This window comes from Neoarius graeffei, chromosome 2 (genome assembly GCF_027579695.1).
Source record: "Neoarius graeffei isolate fNeoGra1 chromosome 2, fNeoGra1.pri, whole genome shotgun sequence".
Lineage (NCBI taxonomy): Eukaryota > Metazoa > Chordata > Actinopteri > Siluriformes > Ariidae > Neoarius > Neoarius graeffei.
The window spans coordinates 123,324,298-123,343,869 of NC_083570.1; the positions used below are offsets into that span (position 1 = coordinate 123,324,298).

Consider the following 19,572-nt stretch of genomic DNA (forward strand, 5'->3'; position numbering starts at 1 on the left):
ATGTATCGAAGCAAAGTATCAAAGTATCCAAGGCACCTCTTTGGTAACCGTCAACGTTAAGGTGTCACGTGGCCTAGATAACAGCGGGAATCAACGTTAGAGAAAGAATCCGGTCATTTTTCAAAGCTCAAATCCTCGTTCAGATAATAAATAAATCAGAAATAACATTATAATTATATTTAATTAAATTTTCTTATCCACTGCTCTTTATTCCAGATGACAGTTGCAGCAACTGCAACACAGTGCGACAGAAGCTGGAGGACCCGGAGTGTGAGACAATATAGGAGCAGGAGCAAGCAGGAGAACCAACAGCTGAAGAGGGTAGGTTTGAAAATTCTTCTCTTTGGGTTTTGCCTTTTATTTATAGTTGAAAAAATATGGGAATTGGGGAAGCATAGAAAGGGGGAATGACATGCAGCAAAGGGTCACCAGATTTGGGATTTAAACCCACTGCAGGAAGGACTTACTTTGCATGTAGCACCTGCTTAACCCACCGAGGTAATAAGTATACAGCATCCTATGTTTTATTGTTTTTACAACAATAAAAAGAGTACACAGTGTGTACTACACACTTTATCAGCACAAAATACTGTATGTCTGGTAAATGAACAAGGTCCACAGACCTACATTGTGTGCAAACCCTCCAAAAAGCAAACCAGTTTCCCACCGACGGACCGACCGGTGGGTCGACACGCAACTAAAAATTTCACCATCCCCCCTGGTTTGATTTTACAACTCGACCACTGATGTAATTACAGTGTAATTTAAGTATTTACGTAATAATTTTTCAACACATCTGAGGTAAAAGTTAACGTTCTGGATGACTCTATGTCATTTCCACTGTCACTGTGTTAGCAGTTTGATGCTAAATGTTATTACAGTGTAATTTAGGTATTTTCTTATTCATTTTTCAACATATCTGAGGTAAATATTAACATTGTAGGTAATTCTGTGGCATTTCCATGCTCACTGTGTTAGCAGTTTGATGCTAAATGTTATTACAGTGTAATTTATGTATTTTCTCATTAATTTTTCAACGTATCTAAGGTAAATGTTGACATTGTAGATAATTCTGTGCCATTTCCGTGTTTGCTGTGTTAGCAGTTTGATGTTAAGTGCAATTACAGTGTAATTTAAGTATTGTCATAATAATTTTTCAACACATCTGAGGTAAATGTTGACGTTCTGGATGACTCTATGTCATTTCCACTGTCACTGAGTTAGCAGTTTGATGCTAAATGTTATTACAGTGTAATTTATGTATTTTCTCATTAATTTTTCAACGTATCTAAGGTAAATGTTGACATTGTAGATAATTCTGTGCCATTTCCGTGTTTGCTGTGTTAGCAGTTTGATGTTAAGTGCAATTACAGTGTAATTTAAGTATTGTCGTAATAATTTTTCAACACATCTGAGGTAAATGTTGACGTTCTGGATGACTCTATGTCATTTCCACTGTCACTGTGTTAGCAGTTTGATGCTAAATGTTATTACAGTGTAATTTAGGTATTTTCTTATTCATTTTTCAACATATCTGAGGTAAATGTTGACATTGTAGATAATTCTGTGGCATTCCCATGCTCGCTGTGTTAGCAATTTGATGCTAAATGTTATTACAGTGTAATTTAAATATTTTCCTGTTAATTTTTCAACACGTCTGAGGTAAATGTTGACGTTCTGGGTGACTCTATGTCATTTCCACTGTCACTGTGTTAGCAGTTTGATGCTAAATGTTATTACAGTGTAATTTATGTATTTTCTCATTAATTTTTCAACGTATCTAAGGTAAATGTTGACATTGTAGATAATTCTGTGCCATTTCCGTGTTTGCTGTGTTAGCAGTTTGATGTTAAGTGCAATTACAGTGTAATTTAAGTATTGTCGTAATAATTTTTCAACACATCTGAGGTAAATGTTGACGTTCTGGATGACTCTATGTCATTTCCACTGTCACTGTGTTAGCAGTTTGATGCTAAATGTTATTACAGTGTAATTTATGTATTTTCTCATTAATTTTTCAACGTATCTAAGGTAAATGTTGACATTGTAGATAATTCTGTGCCATTTCCGTGTTTGCTGTGTTAACAGTTTGATGTTAAGTGCAATTACAGTGTAATTTAAGTATTGTCGTAATAATTTTTCAACACATCTGAGGTAAATGTTAACGTTCTGGATGACTCTGTCATTTCCACTGTCACTGAGTTAGCAGTTTGATGCTAAATGTTATTACAGTGTAATTTATGTATTTTCTCATTAATTTTTCAACGTATCTAAGGTAAATGTTGACATTGTAGATAATTCTGTGCCATTTCCGTGTTTGCTGTGTTAGCAGTTTGATGTTAAGTGCAATTACAGTGTAACTTAAATATTGTCGTAATAATTTTTCAACACATCTGAGGTAAATGTTGATGTTCTGGATGACTCTGTCATTTCCACTGTCACTGTGTTAGCAGTTTGATGCTAAATGTTATTACAGTGTAATTTAGGTATTTTCTTATTTATTTTTCAACATATCTGAGGTAAATGTTAACATTGTAGGTAATTCTGTGGCATTCCCATGCTCGCTGTGTTCGCAGTTTGATGCTAAATGTTATTACAGTGTAATTTAAATATTTTCCAGTTAATTTTTCAACACATCTGAGGTAAAAGTTGACGTTCTGGATGACTCTACGTCATTTCCACTGTCACTGTGTTAGCAGTTTGATGCTAAATGTTATTAATATTCTCAATACGAACGAGACCAAAGAAAAACTGGACATTCTTAGAGCTCAGTATAATGAGTTGTCAGCAAATAAGGCAGCATCTAGTCTAATGAAACTAAAACAGACATTCTATGACCAAGGGGAAAAAGCAGGGAAGCTATTAGCTTAGCGTATAAAATCATTACAGAATGAAAGAGCAGTCTTTGAACTTGAGTCTGAACTAGGGAAACCAATTACTAATTTACAAGATATTAATAATAATTTTCAGTCATTCTATTCAAAACTATATACACATCAGAAACTAAAGCAACTCCTCACTCACTTGACAATTTTTTAAACCAAATAGACATACCTATACTGGATGATAATGCTCAAAAAGAACTTAACTCCCCAATATCCCGGTCTGAACTATCAGAGGCCATTGATAGTATGAAAGGAGGGAAAACACCAGGGCCCGATGGCATTCCTCTTGACATCTATAAAGAATTTAAAGGTATGCTACTTACTCCCTTATTAGATATGTGTGAGGAATCATTAGAGAAAGGTGAATTACCCTCAATGCTAAAGACTGCACTTATAACCTTAATATTAAAATCTGGCAAACCTTCTACAAAATGTGAGTCATATCGCCCAATATCTCATCTCATCTCATTATCTCTAGCCGCTTTATCCTTCTACAGGGTCGCAGGCTAGCTGGAGCCTATCCCAGCTGACTACGGGCGAAAGGCGGGGTACACCCTGGACAAGTTGCCAGGTCATCACAGGGCTGACACATAGACACAGACAACCATTCACACCTATGGTCAATTTAGAGTCACCAGTTAACCTAACCTGCATGTCTTTGGACTGTGGGGGAAACCGGAGCACCCGGAGGAAACCCACGCGGACACGGGGAGAACATGCAAACTCCGCACAGAAAGGCCCTCGCCGGCCCCGGAGCTCGAACCCAGGACCTTCTTGCTGTGAGGCGACAGCGCTAACCACTACACCACCGTGCCACCCATCGCCCAATATCTTTAATCAATAATGATGCTAAAATAAAAGCCAAAGTTCTTGCACACCGATTAGAGAAACATTTGCCATCTATTGTTGAACCAGACCAAAATGGTTTTAGACAAGGTTTCCACAATATCCGTAGCGTCTTCAATATTATACATGCTAAAAAAGAGACACCTGATATGGCCATGATAGGTCTTGATGCAGGCGGCACGGTGGTGTAGTGGTTAGCGCTGTCGCCTCACAGCAAGAAGGTCCGGGTTCGAGCCCCTTGGCCGGCAAGGGCCTTTCTGTGTGGAGTTTGCATGTTCTCCCCGTGTCCGCGTGGGTTGGTTTCCTCCGGGTGCTCCGGTTTCCCTCACAGTCCAAAGACATGCAGGTTAGGTTAACTGGTGACTCTAAATTGACCGTAGGTGTGAATGTGAGTGTGAATGGTTGTCTGTGTCTATGTGTCAGCCCTGTGATGACCTGGCGACTTGTCCAGGGTGTACCCCGCCTTTCGCCCGTAGTCAGCTGGGATAGGCTCCAGCTTGCCTGCGACCCTGTAGAACAGGATAAAGTGGCTACAGATAATGAGATGAGGTCTTGATGCTTTAAAGGCGTTTGATATGGTGGAACACACATTTATTTGAAGTTCTTCAACGTTTTGGTATAAGTGGTTATTTCCTTAACTGGATTAAGATTTTGTACCATGATTCAAGGGCATCAGTATTGACAAATCACATAGTGTCAAAACAGTTTCCTCTTTCCAGAGGCACAAGACAAGGATGTCCCTTATCACCCCTCCTTTTTGTATTGGCTATAGAACCCTTGGCTATTGCAATCAGAAACAACCCTGAGATAACCGGTATTAATATAAATGATATTGAGAATAAAATAGCACTCTTTGCTGATGATGTGGTTGTCTTCCTGACCAACCTGAAGCAATCTGTACCTGCCCTATTGAGATGTATAGAAACATTTGGGAGTTTGTCTGGCTATAAAGTTAATGCAACAAAATCTACGATTATGTTTCTGAAAGACTCAGAAAGACTAACTCCACCGCTATACACTCCCTTCCAGAATGTCCAGGATAGTTTTACTTATCTTGGTGTTAAAATTACACCAACAATAGAATCATTGATACCCACTAACTATGACCCCATAGTTGAATCTGTGATAGGCTTTATAAACAGATGGAAATCCCTGCCACTGTCCATGATTGGACGTATTAACGTTCTGAAAATGAACACTCTTCCTAAGCTCCTTTACCTCTTTCAAACCATTCCACTTGCTCCTCCTACCAACTTTTTTGCCAAAATGAAGCAGATCTTTTGTAATTTTATTTGGAACGATAGACGCCCCAGGTTACGCATGACTCTGTTGTATTTACCATATGATAGGGGTGGGTTAGGAGTCCCTTTTCTCCAAGGATACTATTGGGCTGCACAATTGAGAGCAGCTTCATACTGGTTTGATACTACATCATTCCCTAACTGGGCAAGGATGGAGGAGAATACAACCTCCAAAATCCCCCTCAAGTTATATCTTCATTCAGCTAAACTTTCTATTTTGAAAAACTTACCTTGAACCCTTTTGTTAGAAATACAGTGATAGTATGGCATGATGTTTTGAATTACTTAAAAGAAAATGTCGCTCTATCCCAATTCACTTCCATTTGGGGAAATAGAAATTTCACACCAGGTACCTATGATCTTGGCTTTAAGATATGGGCAAATAAGGGTATCAACAAAATATCAGATCTTTATGATAGAGATGTCCTTTTAAGTTTTACTGATATCAAGCAAAGGTTTAACATTGATCCCAAGCATTTTTTCAAATATTTACAGATTAGACATTTCATAACACAAATTCAAAATTCCCTAAGCCTGAGCTCTATTGAAATGATAGCTGTGAATTATTGTGGTACACCTGGACTCATTTCTCGGTTCTACCAAATTATCATTACAAAATCAAAAGAATCCTCAGATGATAAAAGACGTGCCTGGTGTTTAGATCTTAAGGAAGATATTACTGTTGAAGAATGGAAGTATGTATGCTTACAGAGCCAAATTCAAATGATAAATACACGGTTTAAGTTGCTTCAGTACAAATGGCTGATGGGAATATATATCACTCCAGTAGTACAACATCGTATTGATCCTAACACACCTGATCTATGTGTTAAATGTGGTACACATAAAGGGACTCTATTTCATTGTCTTTGGGAATGCTCCATTATCCAAGAATTTTGGAAGGAAATAACTACAACTTTGTCTAAGATTACTGATGCACATCTTCCACTATGCCCTAAGCTCTGTATACTGGGACTTTTCCCAGAAAATTGTGCACTCAGTAAGTATGAGAAATCAATGGTCATATATTGTTTACTTGAAGCAAAACATAAAATTGCTCTGTCATGGAGATATATGTATAGGCCAAGTAAGCAAATGTGGGCTGAAGGACTACTACACTGTATAGCCATGGAAAAATTGACATACATTATCAAGGGGAAATATAACAGATTTGTTAAGATCTGGGATTCGTTGATGGAGTTTTTGGAGGGAGAGGGTTTGTCTGGGACTGTGTAGTTTAATTTCCATTTTTGCTCATGTTGTTCTTTTTACTTTTCTCATTAATGTTAATTTCCAGATTTTATATTTACTTACTGTTGTCTTTGGTGATTGTGTCTGTTAATGTGCTTTCTTGTTCTTGTTGCTTTGTTTTTTTTTATATGGGTTTGTTTGTTAATTAAGGGAAAATCAATAGAGATATTTGTCAAAAAAAAGTTATTACAGTGTAATTTATGTATTTTCTCATTAAGTTTTTCAACGTATCTGAGGTAAATGTTGACATTGTAGATAATTCTGTGCCATTTCCGTGTTTGGTGTGTTAGCAGTTTGATGTTAAGTGTAATTACAGTGTAATTTAAGTATTTTCGTAATAATTTTTCAACACATCTGAGGTAAATGCTGACGTTCAGGATGACTGTCATTTCCACTGTCACTGTGTTAGCAGTTTGATGCTAAATGTTATTACAGTGTAATTTAGGTATTTTCTTCATTTTTCAACATATCTGAGGTAAATGTTAACAGTGTAGGTAATTCTGTGGCATTACCATGTTCGCTGTGTTAGCAGTTTGATGCTAAATGTTATTACAGTGTAAGTAATATGTTTTCCTGTTAATTTTTCAACACATCTGAGGTAAAAGTTGACGTTCTGGATGACTCTGTCATTTCCACTGTCACTGTGTTAGCAGTTTGATGCTAAATGTTATTACAATGTAATTTATGTATTTTCTCATTAATTTTTCAACGTATCTGAGGTAAATGTTGACATTGTAGGTAATTCTGTGGCATTCCCATGCTCGCTGTGTTAGCAGTTTGATGCTAAATGTAATTACAGTGTAATTTAGGTATTTTCCTGTTAATTTTTCAACACATCTGAGGTAAAAGTTGACGTTCCGGGTGACTCTGTCATTTCCACTGTCACTGTGTTAGCAGGTTAATGCTAAATGTCATTACAGTGTAATTTAAATATTTTCCTGTTAATTTTTCAACACATCTGAGGTAAAAGTTTACATTCTGGATGACTCTGTCATTTCCACTGTCGCTGTGTTAGCAGTTTGATGATACATAAATTACATTGTAAAAACATTTATTTTCTTATTAATTTTTCAACGTATCTGAGGTAAATGTTGACATTGTGGGTAATTCTGTGGCATTCCCATGCTCGCTGTGTTAGCAGGTTGATGCTAAATGTTATTACAGTGAAATTTAGGTATTTTCTCATTATTTTTTCAAAGTATCTGAGGTAAATGTTGACATTGTAGATAATTCTGTGCCATTTCCGTGTTTGGTGTGTTAGCAGTTTGATGTTAAGTGCAAATACAGTGTAATTTAATTATTTTCAAAATAATTTTTCAACACATCTGAGGTAAATGCTGACGTTCTGGATGACTCTATGTCATTTCCACTGTCACTGTGTTAGCAGTTTGATGCTAAATGTTATTACAGTGTAATTTAGGTATTTTCTTCATTTTTCAACATATCTGAGGTAAATGTTAACATTGTAGGTAATTCTGTGGCATTACCATGTTCGCTGTGTTAGCAGTTTGATGCTAAATGTTATTACAGTGTAATTTAAATGTTTTCCTGTTAATTTTTCAACACATCTGAGGTAAAAGTTGACGTTCTGGATGACTCTATGTCATTTCCACTGTCACTGTGTTAGCAGTTAGATGCTAAATGTTATTACAGTATAATTTATGTATTTTCTCATTAAATTTTCAACGTATCTGAGGTAAATGTTGACATTGTAGATAATTTTGTGCCATTTCTGTGTTTGCAGTTTGATGTTAAGTGCAATTACAGTGTAATTTAAGTATTTTCGTAATAATTTTTCAACACATCTGCGGTAAATGTTGACGTTCCGGATGACTCTATGTAATTTCCACTGTCACTATGTTAGCAGTGTGATGCTAAATGTTATTACAGTGTAATTTAGGTATTTTCCTGTTAATTTTTCAACACATCTGAGGTAAAAGTTGACGTTCTGGATGACTCTGTCATTTCCACTGTCACTGTGTTAGCTGGTTGATGCTAAATGTTATTACAGTGTAATTTAGGTATTTTCTCATTAATTTTTCAACACATATGAGGTAAATGTTGACCTTCTGGATGACTCTATGTTATTTCCACTGTCACTGTGTTAGGAGTTTGATGCTAAATGTTATTACAGTGTAATTTAGGTATTTTCTTATTCATTTTTCAACACATCTGAGGTAAAAGTTGACGTTCTGGATGACTCTGTCATTTCCACTGTCACTGTGTTAGCAGGTTGATGCTAAATGTTATTACAGTGTAATTTAGGTATTTTCTCATTAATTTTTCAATGTATCTGAGGTAAATGTTAACATTGTAGGTAATTCTGTGGCATTCCCATGCTCGCTGTTTTAGCAGTTTGATGCTAAATGTTATTACAGTGTAATTTAAATATTTTCCTGTTAATTTTTCAACACATCTGAGGTAAAAGTTGACGTTCTGGATGACTCTGTCATTTCCACTATCACTGTGTTAGCAGTTTGATGCTAAATGTTATTACAGTGTAATTTATGTATTTTGTCATTAATTTTTCAACTTATCTGAGGTAAATGTTGACATTGTAGATAATTCTGTGCTATTTCTGTATTTGCTATGTTAGCAGGTTGATGCTAAAAGTTATTACAGTGTAATTTAGGTATTTTCTCATTAATTTTTCAACATATCTGTGGTAAAAGTTGACGTTCTGGATGACTCTATGTTATTACCACTGTCACTGTGTTAGCAGTTTGATGCTAAATGTTATTACAGTGTAATTTAAATATTTTCCTGTTAATTTTTCAACACATCTGAGGTAAATGTTGACATTCTTAATGACTCTGTCATTTCCACTGTCGCTGTGTTAGCAGTTTGATGCTAAATGTTATTACAGTGTAATTTAGGGATTTTCTCATTTATTTTTCAACTTATCTGAGGTAAATGTTGACATTGTAGATAATTCTGTGCTATTTCCGTGTTTGCTATGTTAGCAGGTCGATGCTAAATGTTATTACAGTGTAATTTAAGTATTTTCTCATTAATTTTTCAACATATCTGTGGTAAATGTTAACATTGTAGGTAATTCTGTGGCATTTCCATGCTCGCTGTTTTAGTAGTTTGATGCTAAATGTTATTACAGTGTAATTTAGGTATTTTCTTATTAATTTTTCAACACCTCTGAGGTAAAAGTGGACGTTCTGGATGACTCTATGTTATTTCCACTGTCACTGTGTTAGCAGTTTGATGCTAAATGTTATTACAGTGTAATTTAGGTATTTTCTCATTAATTTTTCAACATATCTGAGGTAAATGTTGACGTTCTGGATGACTCTATGTCATTTCCACTGTCACTGTGTTAGGAGTTTGATGCTAAATGTTATTACAGTGTAATTTAAATATTTTGCTGTTAATTTTTCCACACATCTGAGGTAAATGTTGACGTTCTGGATGACTCTGTCATTTCCACTGTCGCTGTGTTAGCAGTTTGATGCTAAATGTTATTACAGTGTAATTTAGGTATTTTCTCATTAATTTTTCAACTTATCTGAGGTAAATGTTGACATTGTAGATAATTCTGTGCTATTTCCGTGTTTGCTATGTAAGCAGGTTGATGCTAAATGTTATTACAGTGTAATTTAGGTATTTTCTCATTAATTTTTCAACATATCTGTGGTAAATGTTAACATTGTAGGTAATTCTGTGGCATTTCCATGCTCGCTGTTTTAGTAGTTTGATGCTAAATGTTATTACAGTGTAATTTAGGTATTTTCTTATTAATTTTTCAACACCTCTGAGGTAAAAGTTGACGTTCTGGATGACTCTATGTTATTTCCACTGTCACTGTGTTAGCAGTTTGATGCTAAATGTTATTACAGTGTAATTTAGGTATTTTCTCATTAATTTTTCAACATATCTGAGGTAAATGTTGACGTTCTGGATGACTCTATGTCATTTCCACTGTCACTGTGTTAGGAGTTTGATGCTAAATGTTATTACAGTGTAATTTAAATATTTTCCTGTTAATTTTTCCACACATCTGAGGTAAATGTTGACGTTCTGGATGACTCTGTCATTTCCACTGTCGCTGTGTTAGCAGTTTGAAGCTAAATGTTATTACAGTGTAATTTAGGTATTTTCTCATTAATTTTTCAATGTATCTGAGGTAAATGTTAAGATTGTAGGTAATTCTGTGGCATTCCCATGCTCGCTGTGTTAGCAGTTTGATGCTAAATGTTATTACAGTGTAATTTAAATATTTTCCTGTTAATTTTTCAACACATCTGAGGTAAAAGTTGACGTTCTGGATGACTCTGTCATTTCCACTATCACTGTGTTAGCAGGTTGATGCTAAATGTTATTACAGTGTAATTTATGTATTTTGTCATTAATTTTTCAACATATCTGAGGTAAATGTTGACATTGTAGATATTTCTGTGCTATTTCCGTGTTTGCTGTGTTAGCAGTTTGATGCTAAATGTTACTACAGTGTAATTTAGGTATTTTCCTGTCAATTTTTCAACACATCTGAGGTAAAAGTTGACGTTCTGGATGACTCTGTTATTTCCACTATCACTGTGTTAGCAGGTTGATGCTAAATGTTATTACAGTGTAATTTATGTATTTTGTCATTAATTTTTCGACTTATCTGAGGTAAATGTTGACATTGTAGATAATTCTGTGCTATTTCTGTATTTGCTATGTTAGCAGGTTGATGCTAAATGTTATTACAGTATAATTTAGGTATTTTCTCATTAATTTTTCAACATATCTGTGGTAAATGTTGACCTTCTGGATGACTCTATGTTATTTCCACTGTCACTGTGTTAGCAGTTTGATGCTAAATGTTATTACAGTGTAATTTAAATATTTTCTTGTTAATTTTTCAACACATCTGAGGTAAATGTTGACATTCTGGATGACTCTGTCATTTCCACTGTCGCTGTGTTAGCAGTTTGATGCTAAATGTTATTACAGTGTAATTTAGGTATTTTCTCATTTATTTTTCAATGTATCTGAGGTAAATGTTGGCATTGTAGATAATTCTGTGCCATTTCCGTGTTTGTTGTGTTAGCAGTTTGATGTTAAGTGCAATTACAGTGTAATTTAAGTATTTTCGTAATAATTTTTCAACACCTCTGAGGTAAAAGTTGACGTTCTGGATGACTCTATGTTATTTCCACTGTCACTGTGTTAGCAGTTTGATGCTAAATGTTATTACAGTGTAATTTAGGTATTTTCTCATTGATTTTTCAACATATCTGAGGTAAATGTTGACGTTCTGGATGACTCTATGTCATTTCCACTGTCACTGTGTTAGGAGTTTGATGCTAAATGTTATTACAGTGTAATTTAAATATTTTCCTGTTAATTTTTCAACACATCTGAGGTAAATGTTGACGTTCTGGATGACTCTGTCAATTCCACTGTCGCTGTGTTAGCAGTTTGATACTAAATGTTATTACAGTGTAATTTAGGTATTTTCTCATTAATTTTTCAACATATCTGAGGTAAATGTTGACGTTCCGGATGACTCTATGTAATTTCCACTGTCACTATGTTAGCAGTGTGATGCTAAATGTTATTACAGTGTAATTTAGGTATTTTCCTGTTAATTTTTCAACACATCTGAGGTAAAAGTTGACGTTCTGGATGACTCTGTCATTTCCACTGTCACTGTGTTAGCTGGTTGATGCTAAATGTTATTACAGTGTAATTTAGGTATTTTCTCATTAATTTTTCAACATATCTGTGGTAAATGTTAACATTGTAGGTAATTCTGTGGCATTCTCATGCTCGCTGTTTTAGTAGTTTGATGCTAAATGTTATTACAGTGTAATTGAAATATTTTCCTGTTAATTTTTCAACACATCTGAGGTAAATGTTGACGTTCTGGATGACTCTGTCATTTCCACTGTCGCTGTGTTAGCAGTTTGATGCTAAATGTTATTACAGTGTAATTTAGGTATTTTCTCATAAATTTTTCAATGTATCTGAGGTAAATGTTGACATTGTAGATAATTCTGTGGCATTCCCATGCTCGCTGTTTTAGTAGTTTGACGCTAAATGTTATTACAGTGTAATTTAGGTATTTTCTTATTCATTTTTCAACACATCTGAGGTAAATGTTGACGTTCTGGATGACTCTGTCATTTCCACTGTCGCTGTGTTAGCAGTTTGATGCTAAATGTTATTACAGTGTAATTTATGTATTTTCTCATAAATTTTTCAACATATCTGTGGTAAATGTTAACATTGTAGGTAATTATGTGGCATTTCCATGCCCGCTGTTTTTGTAGTTTGATGCTAAATGTTATTACAGTGTAATTTAGGTATTTTCTCATTAATTTTTGAATGTATCTGAGGTAAATTTTGACATTGTAGATAATTCTGTGCCATTTCCGTGTTTGTTGTGTTAGTAGTTTGATGTTAAGTGCAATTACAGTGTAATTTAAGTATTTTCGTAATAATTTTTCAACACATCTGAGGTAAATGTTGACGTTCTCGATGACTCTGTCATTTCCACTGTCACTGTGTTAGCAGTTTGATGCTAAATGTTATTAGAGTGTAATTTAGGTATTTTCTCATTAATTTTTCAACGTATCTGAGGTAAATGTTAACATTGTAGGTATTTCTGTGGCATTCCCATGCACGCTGTGTTAGCAGTTTGATGCTAAATGTCATTACAGTGTAATTTAAATATTTTCCTGTAAATTTTTCAACACATCTGAGGTAAAAGTTTACATTCTGGATGACTCTGTCATTTCCACTGTCGCTGTGTTAGCAGTTTGATGCTAAATGTCATTACAGTGTAATTTAAATATTTTCCTGTAAATTTTTCAACACATCTGAGGTAAAAGTTTACATTCTGGATGACTCTGTCATTTCCACTGTCGCTGTGTTAGCAGTTTGATGATACATAAATTACAATGTAAAAACATTTATTTTCTTATTAATTTTTCAATGTATCTGAGGTAAATGTTGACATTGTGGGTAATTCTGTGGCATTCCCATGCTCGCTGTGTTAGCAGGTTGATGCTAAATATTATTACAGTGTAACTTAGGTATTTTCTCATTAATTTTTCAACGTATCTGAGGTAAATGTTGACGTTCTGGATGACTCTGTCATTTCCACTGTCACTGTGTTAGGAGTTTGATGCTAAATGTTATTACAGTGTAATTTAAGTATTTTCTTATTCATTTTTCAACATATCTGAGGTAAATGTTAACATTGTAGGTAATTCTGTGGCATTTCCATGCTCGCTGTTTTAGTAGTTTGATGCTAAATTTTATTACAGTGTAATTTAGGTATTTTCTTATTCATTTTTCAACACATCTGAGGTAAAAGTTGACGTTCTGGATGACTGTCATTTCCACTGTCACTGTGTTAGCAGGTTGATGCTAAATGTTATTACAGTGTAATTTAGGTATTTTCTCATTAATTTTTCAAAATATCTGAGGTAAATGTTAACATTGTAGGTAATTCTGTGGCATTCCCATGCTTGCTGTGTTAGCAGTTTGATGCTAAATGTTATTACAGTGTAATTTAAATATTTTCCTGTTAATTTTTCAACCCATCGGAGGTAAATGTTGACGTTCTGGATGACTGTGTCATTTCCACTGTCACTGTGTTAGCAGTTTGATGCTAAATGTTATTACAGTGTAATTTATGTATTTTGTCATTAATTTTTCAACTTACCTGAGGTAAATGTTGACATTGTAGATAATTCTGTGCTATTTCCGTGTTTGCTGTGTTAGCAGTTTGATGCTAAATGTTACTACAGTGTAATTTAGGTATTTTCCTGTTAATTTTTCAACACATCTGAGGTAAAAGTTGACGTTCTGGATGACTCTGTAATTTCCACTGTCACTGTGTTAGCAGGTTGATGCTAAATGTTATTACAGTGTAATTTAGGTATTTTCTCATTAATTTTTCAACGTATCTTAGGGAAATGTTAACATTTTGGGTAATTCTGTGGCATTCCCATGCACGCTGTGTTAGCAGTTTGATGCTAAATGTTATTACAGTGTAATTTAAATATTTTCCTGTTAATTTTTCAACACATCTGAGGTAAAAGTTGACGTTCTGGATGTCTCTGTCATTTCCACTGTCACTGTGTTAGCTGGTTGATGCTAAATGTTATTACAATGTAATTTAGGTATTTTCTCATTAATTTTTCAACATATCTGTGGTAAATGTTAACATTGTAGGTAATTCTGTGGCATTTCCATGCTCGCTGTTTTAGTAGTTTGATGCTATATGTTATTACAGTGTAATTTAAATATTTTCCTGTTAATTTTTCAACACATCTGAGGTAAAAGTTGACGTTCTGGATGACTCTGTCATTTCCACTGTCGCTGTGTTAGCAGTTTGATGATACATAAATTACAATGTAAAAACATTTATTTTCTTATTAATTTTTCAATGTATCTGAGGTAAATGTTGACATTGTGGGTAATTCTGTGGCATTCCCATGCTCGCTGTGTTAGCAGGTTGATGCTAAATATTATTACAGTGTAACTTAGGTATTTTCTCATTAATTTTTCAACATATCTGTGGTAAATGTTAACATTGTAGGTAATTCTGTGGCATTTCCATGCTCGCTGTTTTAGTAGTTTGATGTTAAATGTTATTACAGTGTAATTTAGGTATTTTCTTATTAATTTTTCAACACCTCTGAGGTAAAAGTTGACATTCTGGATGACTCTATGTTATTTCCACTGTCACTGTGTTAGCAGTTTGATGCTAAATGTTATTACAGTGTAATTTAAATATTTTCCTGTTAATTTTTCAACACATCTGAGGTAAATGTTGACATTCTGGATGACTCTGTCATTTCCACTGTCGCTGTGTTAGCAGTTTGATGCTAAATGTTATTACAGTGTAATTTAGGTATTTTCTCATTTATTTTTCAATGTATCTGAGGTAAATATTGGCATTGTAGATAATTCTGTGCCATTTCCGTGTTTGTTGTGTTAGCAGTTTGATGTTAAGTGCAATTACAGTGTAATTTAAGCATTTTCGTAATAATTTTTCAACACCTCTGAGGTAAAAGTTGACGTTCTGGATGACTCTATGTTATTTCCACTGTCGCTGTGTTAGCAGTTTGATGCTAAATGTTATTACAGTGTAATTTATGTATTTTCTGATTTATTTTTCAATGTATCTGAGGTAAATGTTGACATTGTAGATCATTCTGTGCCATTTCCGTGTTTGTTGTGTTAGCAGTTTGATGTTAAGTGCAATTACAGTGTATTTTAAGTATTTTCGTAATAATTTTTCAACACCTCTGTGGTAAAAGTTGACGTTCTGGATGACTCTATGTCATTTCCACTGTCACTGTGTTAGGAGTTTGATGCTAAATGTTATTACAGTGTAATTTAAATATTTTCCTGTTAATTTTTCAACACATCTGAGGTAAATGTTGACGTTCTGGATGACTCTGTCAATTCCACTGTCGCTGTGTTAGCAGTTTGATGCTAAATGTTATTACAGTGTAATTTAGGTATTTTCTCATTAATTTTTCAATGTACCTGAGGTAAATGTTGACATTGTAGATAATTCTGTGCCATTTCCATGTTTGTTGTGTTAGCAGTTTGATGTTAAGTGCAATTACAGTGTAATTTAAGTATTTTCGTAATAATTTTTCAACACATTTGCGGTAAATGTTGACATTGTGGGTAATTCTGTGGCATTCCCATGCTCGCTGTGTTAGCAGTTTGATGCTAAATGTTATTACAGTGTAATTTATGTATTTTCTCATTAATTTTTCAACGTATCTGAGGTAAATGTTGACCTTCTGGATGACTCTATGTCATTTCCACTGTCACTGTGTTAGGAGTTTGATGCTAAATGTTATTACAGTGTAATTTAGGTATTTTCTTATTCATTTTTCAACACATCTGAGGTAAATGTTGACGTTCTGGATGACTCTGTCATTTCCACTGTTACTGTGTTAGCAGGTTGATGCTAAATGTTATTACAGTGTAATTTAGGTATTTTCTCATTAATTTTTCAACGTTTCTGAGGTAAAAGTTGACGTTCTGGATGACTCTATGTTATTTCTACTGTCACTGTTTTAGCAGTTTGATGCTAAATGTTATTACAGTGTAATTTAAATATTTTCCTGTTAATTTTTCAACACATCTGAGGTAAAAGTTGACGTTCTGGATGACTCTGTCATTTCCACTGTCACTGTGTTAGCAGTTTGATGCTAAATGTTATTAGAGTGTAATTTATGTATTTTGTCATTAATTTTTCAACTTATCTGAGGTAAATGTTGACATTGTAGATAATTCTGTGCTATTTCCGTGTTTGCTGTGTTAGCAGTTGATGCTAAATGTTACTACAGTGTAATTTAGGTAATTTCCTGTTAATTTTTCAACACATCTGAGGTAAAAGTTGACGTTCTGGATGACTGTCATTTCCACTATCACTGTGTTAGCAGTTTGATGCTAAATGTTATTACAGTGTAATTTATGTATTTTGTCATTAATTTTTCAACATATCTGAGGTAAATGTTGACATTGTAGATAATTCTGTGCTATTTCCGTGTTTGCTATGTTAGCAGGTTGATGCTAAATGTTATTACAGTGTAATTTAGGTATTCTCATTAATTTTTCAACATATCTGTGGTAAATGTTAACATTGTAGGTAATTCTGTGGCATTTCCATGCTCGCTGTTTTAGTAGTTTGACGCTAAATGTTATTACAGTGTAATTTAGGTCTTTTCTTATTAATTTTTCAACACCTCTGAGGTAAAAGTTGACGTTCTGGATGACTCTATGTTATTTCCACTGTCACTGTGTTAGCAGTTTGATGCTAAATGTTATTACAGTGTAATTTAGGTATTTTCTCATTAATTTTTCAACATATCTGAGGTAAATGTTGACGTTCTGGATGACTCTATGTCATTTCCACTGTCACTGTGTTCGGAGTTTGATGCTAAATGTTATTACAGTGTAATTTAAATATTTTCCTGTTAATTTTTCAACACATCTGAGGTAAATGTTGACGTTCTGGATGACTCTGTCATTTCCACTGTCGCTGTGTTAGCAGTTTGATGCTAAATGTTATTACAGTGTAATTTATGTATTTTCTCATTAATTTTTCAATGTATCTGAGGTAAATGTTGACATTGTAGATAATTCTGTGCCATTTCCATGTTTGTTGTGTTAGCAGTTTGATGTTAAGTGCAATTACAGTGTAATTTAAGTATTTTCGTAATAATTTTTCAACACATCTGCGGTAAATGTTGACGTTCTGGATGACTGTCATTTCCACTGTCACTGTGTTATCAGTTTGATGCTAAATGTTATTACAGTGTAAATTATGTATTTTCTCATTAATTTTTCAACTTATCTAAGGTAAATGTTGACATTGTAGATAATTCTGTGCTATTTCCGTGTTTGCTGTGTTAGCAGTTTGATGCTAAATGTTACTACAGTGTAATTTATGTATTTTCCTGTTAATTTTTCAACACATTTGACGTAAAAGTTGACGTTCTGGATGACTCTGTCATTTCCACTATCACTGTGTTAGCAGGTTGATGCTAAATGTTATTACAGTGTAATTAATGTATTTTGTCATTAATTTTTCAACTTATTTGAGGTAAATGTTGACATTGTACATAATTCTGTGCTATTTCCGTGTTTGCTATGTTAGCAGGTTGATGCTAAATGTTATTACAGTGTAATTTAGGTATTTTCTCATTAATTTTTCAACATATCTGTGGTAAATGTTAACATTGTAGGTAATTCTGTGGCATTTCCATGCTCGCTGTTTTAGTAGTTTGATGTTAAATGTTATTACAGTGTAATTTAGGTATTTTCTTATTAATTTTTCAACACCTCTGAGGTAAAAGTTGACATTCTGGATGACTCTATGTTATTTCCACTGTCACTGTGTTAGCAGTTTGATGCTAAATGTTATTACAGTGTAATTTAGGTATTTTCTCATTAATTTTTCAACGTATCTGAGGTAAATGTTGACCTTCTGGATGACTCTATGTCATTTCCACTGTCACTGTGTTCGGAGTTTGATGCTAAATGTTATTACAGTGTAATTTAAATATTTTCCTGTTAATTTTTCAACACATCTGAGGTAAATGTTGACGTTCTGGATGACTCTGTCATTTCCACTGTCGCTGTATTAGCAGTTTGATGATACATAAATTACATTGTAATAACATTTATTTTCTCATTAATTTTTCAACGTATCTGAGGTAAATGTTGACATTGTGGGTAATTCTGTGGCATTCCCATGCTCGCTGTGTTAGCAGTTTGATGCTAAATGTTATTACAGTGTAATTTATGTATTTTGTCATTAATTTTTCAACTTATCTGAGGTAAATGTTGACATTGTAGATAATTCTGTGCTATTTCCGTGTTTGCTGTGTTAGCAGTTTGATGCTAAATGTTACTACAGTATAATTTAGGTATTTTCCTGTTAATTTTTCAACACATCTGAGGTAAAAGTTGACGTTCTGGATGACTCTGTCATTTCCACTGTCGCTGTGTTAGCAGTTTGATGCTAAATGTTATTACAGTGTAATTTATGTATTTTCTCATTAATTTTTCAACGTATCTCAGGGAAATGTTGACATTGTAGATAATTCTGTGCTATTTCCGTGTTTGCTGTGTTAGCAGTTTGATGCTAAATGTTATTACAGTGTAATTTAAGTATTTTCCTGTTAATTTTTCAACACATCTGAGGTAAAAGTTGACCTTCTGGATGACTCTGTCATTTCCACTGTCGCTGTGTTAGCAGTTTGATGCTAAATGTTATTACAGTGTAATTTAGGTATTTTCTCATTAATTTTTCAACACATATGAGGTAAATGTTGACCTTCTGGATGACTCTATGTCATTTCCACTTTCACTGTGTTAGGAGTTTGATGCTAAATGTTATTACAGTGTAATTTAGGTATTTTCTTATTCATTTTTCAACACATCTGAGATAAAAGTTGACGTTCTGGATGACTCTGTCATTTCCACTGTGACTGTGTTAGCAGGTTGATGCTAAATGTTATTACAGTGTAATTTATGTATTTTGTCATTAATTTTTCGACTTATCTGAGGTAAATGTTGAAATTGTAGATAATTCTGTGCTATTTCTGTATTTGCTATGTTAGCAGGTTGATGCTAAATGTTATTACAGTGTAATTTAGGTATTTTCTCATTAATTTTTCAATGTATCTGAGGTAAATGTTAACATTGTAGGTAATTCTGTGGCATTCCCATGCTCGCTGTGTTAGCAGTTTGATGCTAAATGTTATTACAGTGTAATTTAAATATTTTCCTGTTAATTTTTCAACACA

General features: G+C 34.0%; 1 protein-coding gene across 10 annotated transcripts in view; it reads left to right on the forward strand.

Annotated features, from left to right (window-relative positions):
• Positions 1-19,572, forward strand: part of LOC132882239 (NACHT, LRR and PYD domains-containing protein 12-like) — a 1,431,284-nt gene that overhangs the window by 219,351 nt on the left and 1,192,361 nt on the right. The gene's annotated exons all lie outside the window — the stretch shown is intronic.